This window comes from Sinocyclocheilus anshuiensis, unplaced genomic scaffold (genome assembly GCF_001515605.1).
Source record: "Sinocyclocheilus anshuiensis isolate Anshui unplaced genomic scaffold, SAMN03320099.WGS_v1.1 scaffold670, whole genome shotgun sequence".
Taxonomy (NCBI): Eukaryota; Metazoa; Chordata; class Actinopteri; order Cypriniformes; family Cyprinidae; genus Sinocyclocheilus; species Sinocyclocheilus anshuiensis.
In genome coordinates, this window is record NW_015546062.1 from 1495893 (window position 1) to 1504398 (window position 8506).

General features: G+C 36.5%; 1 protein-coding gene across 1 annotated transcript in view; it reads right to left on the minus strand.

Annotated features, from left to right (window-relative positions):
- LOC107699550 (small conductance calcium-activated potassium channel protein 2-like) overlaps positions 1–8506 on the minus strand; it is an 88847-nt gene that overhangs the window by 74043 nt on the left and 6298 nt on the right. The window lies entirely within an intron of this gene.

The following is an 8506-nucleotide window of genomic DNA, read 5'->3' on the forward strand; positions in this document are numbered from 1 at the left end:
AAGCTCTGAAAAAACTAGAGAACATTTCATTTAGAAAAACCACCTGCCTCCTCCACTGCTATTCCTGCTTTCCTAGCACAAAGATTAAACAAAAACAAACAAAAAAATACATAAAATAAAAACAATCGAAATAAATAATACAATTATTATTATTATTATTATTATTATAGTTGTTGCTAATTATAATAACGATAATGACGATGATGATTAATATCAATTAAATGTATTATTTTATAATTAAAATGATAATAAAGAATAATAATAATTAAATAAAAGCGGCCAAACAAACAAATAAATAAATAATAATTATTATTATTATTATAGTTGTTGTTAATTATAATAACGATAATGATGATGATTAATTTAAATTAAATTTATTATTTTATAATTAAATGTTGATAAAGAATAATAGCCTAATAATAAAAGCGGCCAAATAAACAAACAAATAAATAAATTATTATGATTATTGTTATTGTCATTGTTATTATTATTATTATTATTATTATATAGTTGTTGTTAATTATAATAACGAAGATGATGATTAATATTAATTTAATTATTATTATTTTAAAATAAATGTTGATAAAGAATAATGAATGATTCAATAAAATTAATTGGCCAATGAAATAAGATTATGCACTCATTTAATAATGGAACTTGTAGCTATATAATATCAAGTCACAAGGTTACAATAACTGTTGTCAATAACTAACTTGTCATAATTAATTTGTCATTTCTACTCTATTTTATGTATGTATGTATGTATGTATGTATTTATGTATTTATTTTGAAAGAGAGAATTTCAGCTTGGTTTCTTCATCAGTCATTAAAGTTAAAGTTGTCAAAAAAAAATTACCATGAACTTTTCACTGCAGGCTGTCACTTTGGCACCACTTTGATTTGACATAAAGGTTAGCAAAGACAGCAATTACATTTAAGATATCAGTTTTAGTGTGCTGTCAGATTACTATGCTGTAGTCTGCATGGTTGTTTCAGGTCAACAAATCATGACATATTTTGTCATGTCTCATCAGCATAGGTGTATAAACACACAGCTGCCACAACAGGTCAAAACCCACCAACAGGTGGCCAAGGGCACAGCCGCTAGCCAACTTCCCACAAAACTAGACCTAACTGCCCCTTTGTCAGAAACAACATTTGTCACCGGGAAATACATGGCTGCCAGTGCCGGTCTAACAAATGCTTTCAGGCAAACCTTTATGTGACCACATTGCCAATGTTAACATTCGCTTTTTACGATGAGAACAAACCACAGCCGCCTATTCAGCGCATATGTTCACCGCACAGGATGCTTACCCTCACTAATGCATGCTAGATACTTAAAAAAGGGGGATAAAAAGAAATAAAACTGTTTAAATGAGTTTCCAGGTGAAAGTAGCCCATCACTTTGCTATCTCACGGCAGCAGTGTCCTCTCCATCATGCCATTATGTTCTGGCTCCGGTAATTACCACGTAAAATCCAACATTTCAGGCTCCCTAAACCGGATATAGCAGGATGACGCTCCATCAGCGCAGACAGAGATTATTTCACTTGACAGGTACAAATAAATTAAATACATACAGTATGTCACCAGGAGAGAAGATTTCCCAGATTTAGGGACTGTTACAGCACAAGCCATATGGCGCCCTGGTGACATCATTGGAAACACTCAGAGTCATCGTTCCTCACGATTCCTGTACATGTGACTGACACAGACGCAAAATTCCCTAGTGTCCAAAACCCACAGTAAAACAACGATACAGAGAGGAAAACTTGAGAAGAGGGATTCAACAAGAAATAAAACAAACGGGATGACAGATAAAGGAGGTACAGCAGTAAGCTAGCGACCCACTGGAAAGGTCAAAGGTGACCGTGTAAAGACAGTGACATAATGGGACACAGCTGTCCAGTTCTAACTGGAGAAGACGACGGATGACAGCTAAGAGCACAGCTCAGAGGACATGAAAAAGAAAAAGAAAGGGAGAAATCCGTTATGCCGCTTTCAGTCTCTCCGGCAGGGAAGGTTATGGATACGCAGCGATGGGGAGATAGTGACACCAAACAAGTGCTTTTGTTCCTTTTGTGAAGAGAAAAGGTCAGCTTGTTCCTGAAGGACATCTATGAAGTGGTGTATTACAGCGAGAAAGTTCGAGAGAGAATGATAAATGCTGGAAAAACACTGGTTGGATAAATGTATATAATATGACCGAACAACAGAATGAGCACAGCCAGAGTGGTTACCAGGCCAACACCAGAGTACACAGACAGTTGTCGTGTCTTTTTTTCCCCTGTTGGATGAAACCATTCTGTCTAAATGCCAAACAATCCGCATCGGCACGGGAGGAGGAGCTCTTCATCTTGATTTTATTTTAAATCGCACTTCTCGCTAATAGACATGTAGGCCCAGTGCGTTTGAGTGCATTGAGGGGATGACCCCATCCACGCATTTAAACAGGCCGTAAAATTCCCATCATCTCCATTCTCCACCTCGACCGAAACACACTCACACACACACACCCATGGATGCTAATCAATAGCAGAACGGCATCGCTCAGTGGGCAGCGGAGCGAAAACAAACCCACCTTATTTACTGCTAATGTGAACTCAGCAATACTACACTTGAGCTATGCATCATCCGCCGGGCCGTTGAAAACACACCGTGTTCTTGAAGTCAGTGGGTGGCGTTGGTGACCCCTATGATTCAGTGGACATGCTAAACTCATGAAACGATCCATCAAATTGAGTCACGGCCCATAATCTTTCCTCCTTCCAGCCATTCAACTCCATTCGTCCCTTAGTCACATGCTTCCACACTGTTTGATGGTAATGAACAAAAGGGTTCGCAGACCTGACAGAGGCAGAGAAATTTGAAAGCAAGATAAAAGGGGTGAGAGCGGGAGCAGGAGGAAGCAAGGAGAGAAACGAGGAATAATAAGAAAATGGAAGAAGATAAGGAGAAGAAATGACAGGCAGTAGAGAGTGTGAGTGATAGGGGGCAGAGGGAGGTAGAGAAGGAGAGACAGATGGACAAACAGAGACAAGTAAACAGAAAGAGAGAGGGGTGCCACAGTAACAGTCTGGCGTGACGCTTTGCTTTAGATCCCATTCAAGTATGAACACACACACACAACATATCCCTTTATCGAACAAATAGCTATAACCTTTAACGGAAAGACATGAAGAAAACACACACACACACACACACGGTCTAAAAATATACATGGCCAAAAAATAAATAAAGAAACAGCAGGCTTCAAAACAGCCTAAATAATCCACACAGGCAAGTGCAACGCAATCAGAGAGAGAAGTATTCTTCATGTTCACTAATGGACTTCCTTACTGCCCACACAGTGCTACATCAGCACTCAGTGCTACCATCCCGCCCGGCCCTAATGTTCTAGCAGGGTTCGGTCAATGTCCCCTGCCGTTCCAACTTGGCTGGGTTAAATGATGAAACATGTCTTAAGTGTATTGGAAGACAATTTTGAGTGGACAGAGTAACAAAAGAGTAGAATTTGGGGACGTGGCTATGTGACGCTGGAGAATTCGATCGATATCTGGCATTATAAAGATGCTCTCAATTTGTGACGCACTTACTGCATGATTGATGATCACTGGCATCTTTGCGGACAATTGCTTTTGTTGTCCCTATACCAGCTCTATTTAGACTCTTCTGTCTAAATAATGACAAACTTGACTTTGACCATTTGTCCCCTGCAAAAAAAGTGATCCAACTTTTTTAAAATTGTTTAGAACTTTTCATTAGAGAGTTCTAAACATGCAAAAGTGTGCTATGCAAGTTTGTAAACACACAGTGGATGCTTTTAACTTAAAAGACGCCATTCGTCTTTGATGTATGCTTTGATGACTGCTGTGAATTGTTTTGTTTTAAATGTTTTTGTTTTGTTTTTTGTTGAAGTTTATTTCAAGTTCTGAGGTTTGTTTTGTTTTGTAACAAATGATGTTGGATCCTTGTCTTATAAGAGTGAAAATACAGGTTCTCTTTGATGTATGACTGCTGTAAGATTTGTGTTCAGGTTTGTTTTTCCATTTTGTTGTTCAAGTTTTTTGTTGAGTTTTATTTTGTTGCAAGTTTTGTTTAAAATGCTTGTGATGTAACAATAATTACTACTAACTAATATCTCATTCACATTCTCAATTAAATATTCACATTCTCAATTAAATCCCATTTAATTGACACGATGTAAAATTGTAATCTGTTAATGATTCCAAATTACATGACAAAAATTGTAGTTAGTAACGTAATCCAATATATTACACATTTTTGGTAATAAAATCTGACTACTTTTAGATTACTTTCGACCTAACTTGTTTATCATATTGATTTAAATAGGATAATCTTGTACCATCTTGATATAAAAATGCAAAGAAAATGCTATTTAACATTACTCTGAATTCTAAATGAAATACTGTAATTACTACTAATTAATATCTCTGAATATTCACATTTAATTGACACTATGTAATATCTAATCCATGATTATTATAATCTACAAATTATATCTATAATTATTTTTAAATCAGATGTATAACAAATCATTTTTGTAAATTAAATCTTAAACTCAAACGTGTTTACAGGGCACAGGTTAGAGAAACTGTGATTTAGAAAAACATATGTACTGCATGACTGCAGTTTGGGTCTCAGATTAACATATATTGCAAATGTTGTGCTTGAGGCTCAATGTTGAGCTTGACTGTTATTCTTCAATCTAATTAAATATTACAGACATTCTGAATGAATGTACATTAAAGTTGGATGTACTACCACTGGAATAAATTGGTTAATATGGGTAACAAATTGTGTTAGTTGTAAAATATCTATCAGGATGTTCAGCCACTAACCAAGAGTAATAACCGCAATGAAAATCAGATTTTAAAACTTTAACAATTGTTTACTGCTGGTTACTGTAGTCTTGTAAAAATGGTAGCTTTGAGGCTAAACCACTTTACTTTATGGGTAGGTTTCAATGCAGAAAAACACAGTCTTGATATGAAGTTTTACTTGGTTTTCTTTATACTGAAGCAGACAAAACATGGGTTAGCCGGAAAAAAAAGAGCTATTAGGCTTTTACATGTTTTAAGGCTCAAGACCCGTGACACCCTTCAAGGGTTAAAAGAAAAACCAGGGACTCCTTGCCACAATTCAACTACTGCAGCTGTTCTTTGACGTGTGAGGACATTTACCCTATTCTCTCTCTGCCTTATGTGAGAGCTGGAAACCTTTAAAGCTTTCTCATTACACACATACCACCTGCAGCCCCTGGAAAATTCCCTAAACTAAAGGCGACGCGGTCAGGGTTAGCCTACTATAAACAGATTACTACCTAAATACCAGTCCATCATCCCTACCCTCTACTCTCACCTTCCACTCACCTTTTCATTCCCTGCTCTCTCCATTTCAGCTCTCCCCTTTTCCAGCCACTGCTTTCAACCTCTATTAAATGTTGACTTCTTTCATTTGCTGCTGCATTATGCCTACGGATCATATTTCTTCATTTGCACGCATTCTCTGTTCTAATTCTAGTTCTTTCATAGAGCCTCAATTGCAAACTCAATCTCTTTTCTCACCATGCACCTTTCTTCTAGTTACGTCAAAACATTACTGACACTGTATTATAAGATTTAAGTCATCAGCATCAGTTGTGCATTACATATAAACAATTAACAAGATGTTTACAGCATTTATTAATCTAGGTTAATAAAGGTTACAGTAGTTGACCCCAAAATTAAAAATGTAATTTACTCACCCACAAGTTGTTCCAAACCTGTATGACTTACTTTCTTTTGGAGTTTGCATTGTTTTTACACACACAGTGAAAGTCACCGGGGGTCCAAAAAACAACACCGTTCATTATTAGTTAATGAAACCGCATTAAACGCATTCATTATTGCTGTGCAGTGTTACCATCAAATCTTTCGCTGTTTCTGTGACATAGAACAAAGATGTCCTTTGAGGTAAGGTTACAAGCGGTCCAATATAAAATTGGTTAATTTATGAAAGAAATTCCATAGATTTGGCATGCACTGTGTATAGCAGCACATTATAACCTCATTATATAAGCCACAGATATGCACAGAATTCTAAATACAGTAATAACACTTGTGCTGCGACAGTTGGTGTGTAGGTGGAAGTTAGAAGGGAAAGCCCTCAAGAGGTTGATCTTTCTCTCTCTCACACACACACACAAACACACACACATTTCACATTACATTAGTGCATTTGTCATTCTAGCCTAGGCAGGCCTGCAGAACAACTTTGATTTTACTGAGTCAGCTGGTGGAAGACTGTGCTTTTCATGGGAGGGTAAAAGCTGTGTAACGACCTTATAATGTGTGAGCAATCTTAAATGTTTTGTTTCAGGGCTCAAAACAGTGTCAGCTGTTACAATGCATCACTAGGATGCCACAAGCACTGGGAGCAACAGCCATGAACACACAGCACTGGCGTTTAGTGACCTTTACTTTAGTAACTCATTAACCAATAGCAGTCAGCTTCAGATCCGTGTTCCCGACTGTCTCTTTTTCCCGAGGCCTTTCCTGCTACCCACACTACTTCTTCACGAACTCCCTCATTCCAACCTCTCTTCTCTGGTGCATCGATCACATCATAGACCAGACTAATATTTCATATACATGCTGTACGCTTGTTTGACATACCCTTCGAAATATTCGCTCAGTTCCGAATCTGATAATGACTTTTATGAGTCTGACAGACAGACACGGTGGATGAACCCTTGATGTGGACGTGACGGCTGTCAATCTGCGTGTATAAAGCAGGCTAATGGCGAGTCTCCACGTTTTTTTAAAGTGTGAAATTAGCAATAAAGTTCACTACCGCAGCTGGTGGTATTTTACGCCTTTCCCAGCCTATAAAAATACCATCAGACAGAATCAGCAGACTTGCCAGTGAAATTAGTGAGGGAAAATTAAATCACACTAATGTTCTTTCTCTTTTGCAGCAATCTCGTTCAGGGGTCTCAAACCTGTCATCTGTGAACTACACGCGACAGGGGAAGGTCGCCATCGAGCGGTAATAAGCTAGCTTAAAAATGGCTATTGTTTTCGTGAATTTAAGCCTCCAAATAGCACTTTCAATATCATATGTACAATAGTTGTTTAAACAAATGTACACCGTAAAAAGTCACTGGTATACGTTCAAGCAAACAACTACCATGTAATGAAGATGAAACCGTTTATACAACAAGTTTTTAATTTTGCTTATATAAATTGGCCAGGACAGGCTGTCACATTTTCAAATGTTATTTTATAGCTACAATACATTAATTGTCTAAAATTTTGAATTACCCCGTACATGTATTAATCATTTTGTGTTTGGTGAAATTCGGTGAAAGATTGTATAGTTGTAGGAGTCCAATCATTATAGAAGCCTATTATAAACAGAAAATAAACACACCATATGATATATATTCATTAGACATATATTTCAAACTAAATGTATATTGGGGCCTACACATAAAAGAAGATCTAAGGATGCTCTGGCAAATCATTCCAAGAAAATCATCAAGGATATTTCCCACAAAGTAATGTACTCAAAAACAACAATATTGCACTGCAATCTTGAGGGTTGGAATGGGAAGTAATTTTCTTCATTTTCAGTCCAGTAAGAGATCTTTTTACACACCGTTCTGCTATTGTTTCTATAAATGTAACTAAAAATTCAGATGAATAAACCTGAATGGCTTAATAAAATGGGAATGTTAAGGAAACATTAAAATATCATACATTATTATAAACTAGCTATTTAAAAATGTGTCATGGAGCAGTTTTACCCTGCTCATTTTCTGGCCATATTTCCAGGATTTTTTTTTTTATTTCAGTAGATATCTGAATATCATTAGGTGGATTAGTTTTATCTTCTTTGGAAAAACCAAACAGAGAGACAACTTAGCCCACTCTGCCCTAAATATCCCCTTCCAAATATGCTGGAAAATGCATGCAGTTACGGTTACACTATAACCAGAGCGAGTTAAAAATTTGTTGTGAAAATAAGATATTAATCTGCAGCACATGGAAAGAAAATATTCTTTACTTTGAACAGAACAGAACTAATCTTAAAAGAATGTTTGAGTAGGCATACAGATTCAATCACATTTGCTGAAAGGAAAGATAGTGCATTGCTTTAGTGCATCAATTAAAGGTGTCTGAACACATTAAACTTTAGCAGGACAAATAATATTCCAAGAAACAGTTTATATCCACAAAGATGCAGGCACACACACACATACAAATGTGCATATGATTGATTTGTGCCGTTCATCTGCCCAATATAGCTATCACGAATCAGAATGTAGACTATTTGGCTGCATGCAATATCTACCATGAGCCTCTCAAACAACACACATAAACAATAGTGAAAACAGAGCATACACACCTCATATAAAAAGACATTCTAAAAATTAAAAGATAGAAAAAATGGGATTTCAGTTACGAATCATTACAAAATATATACATACAATATATAC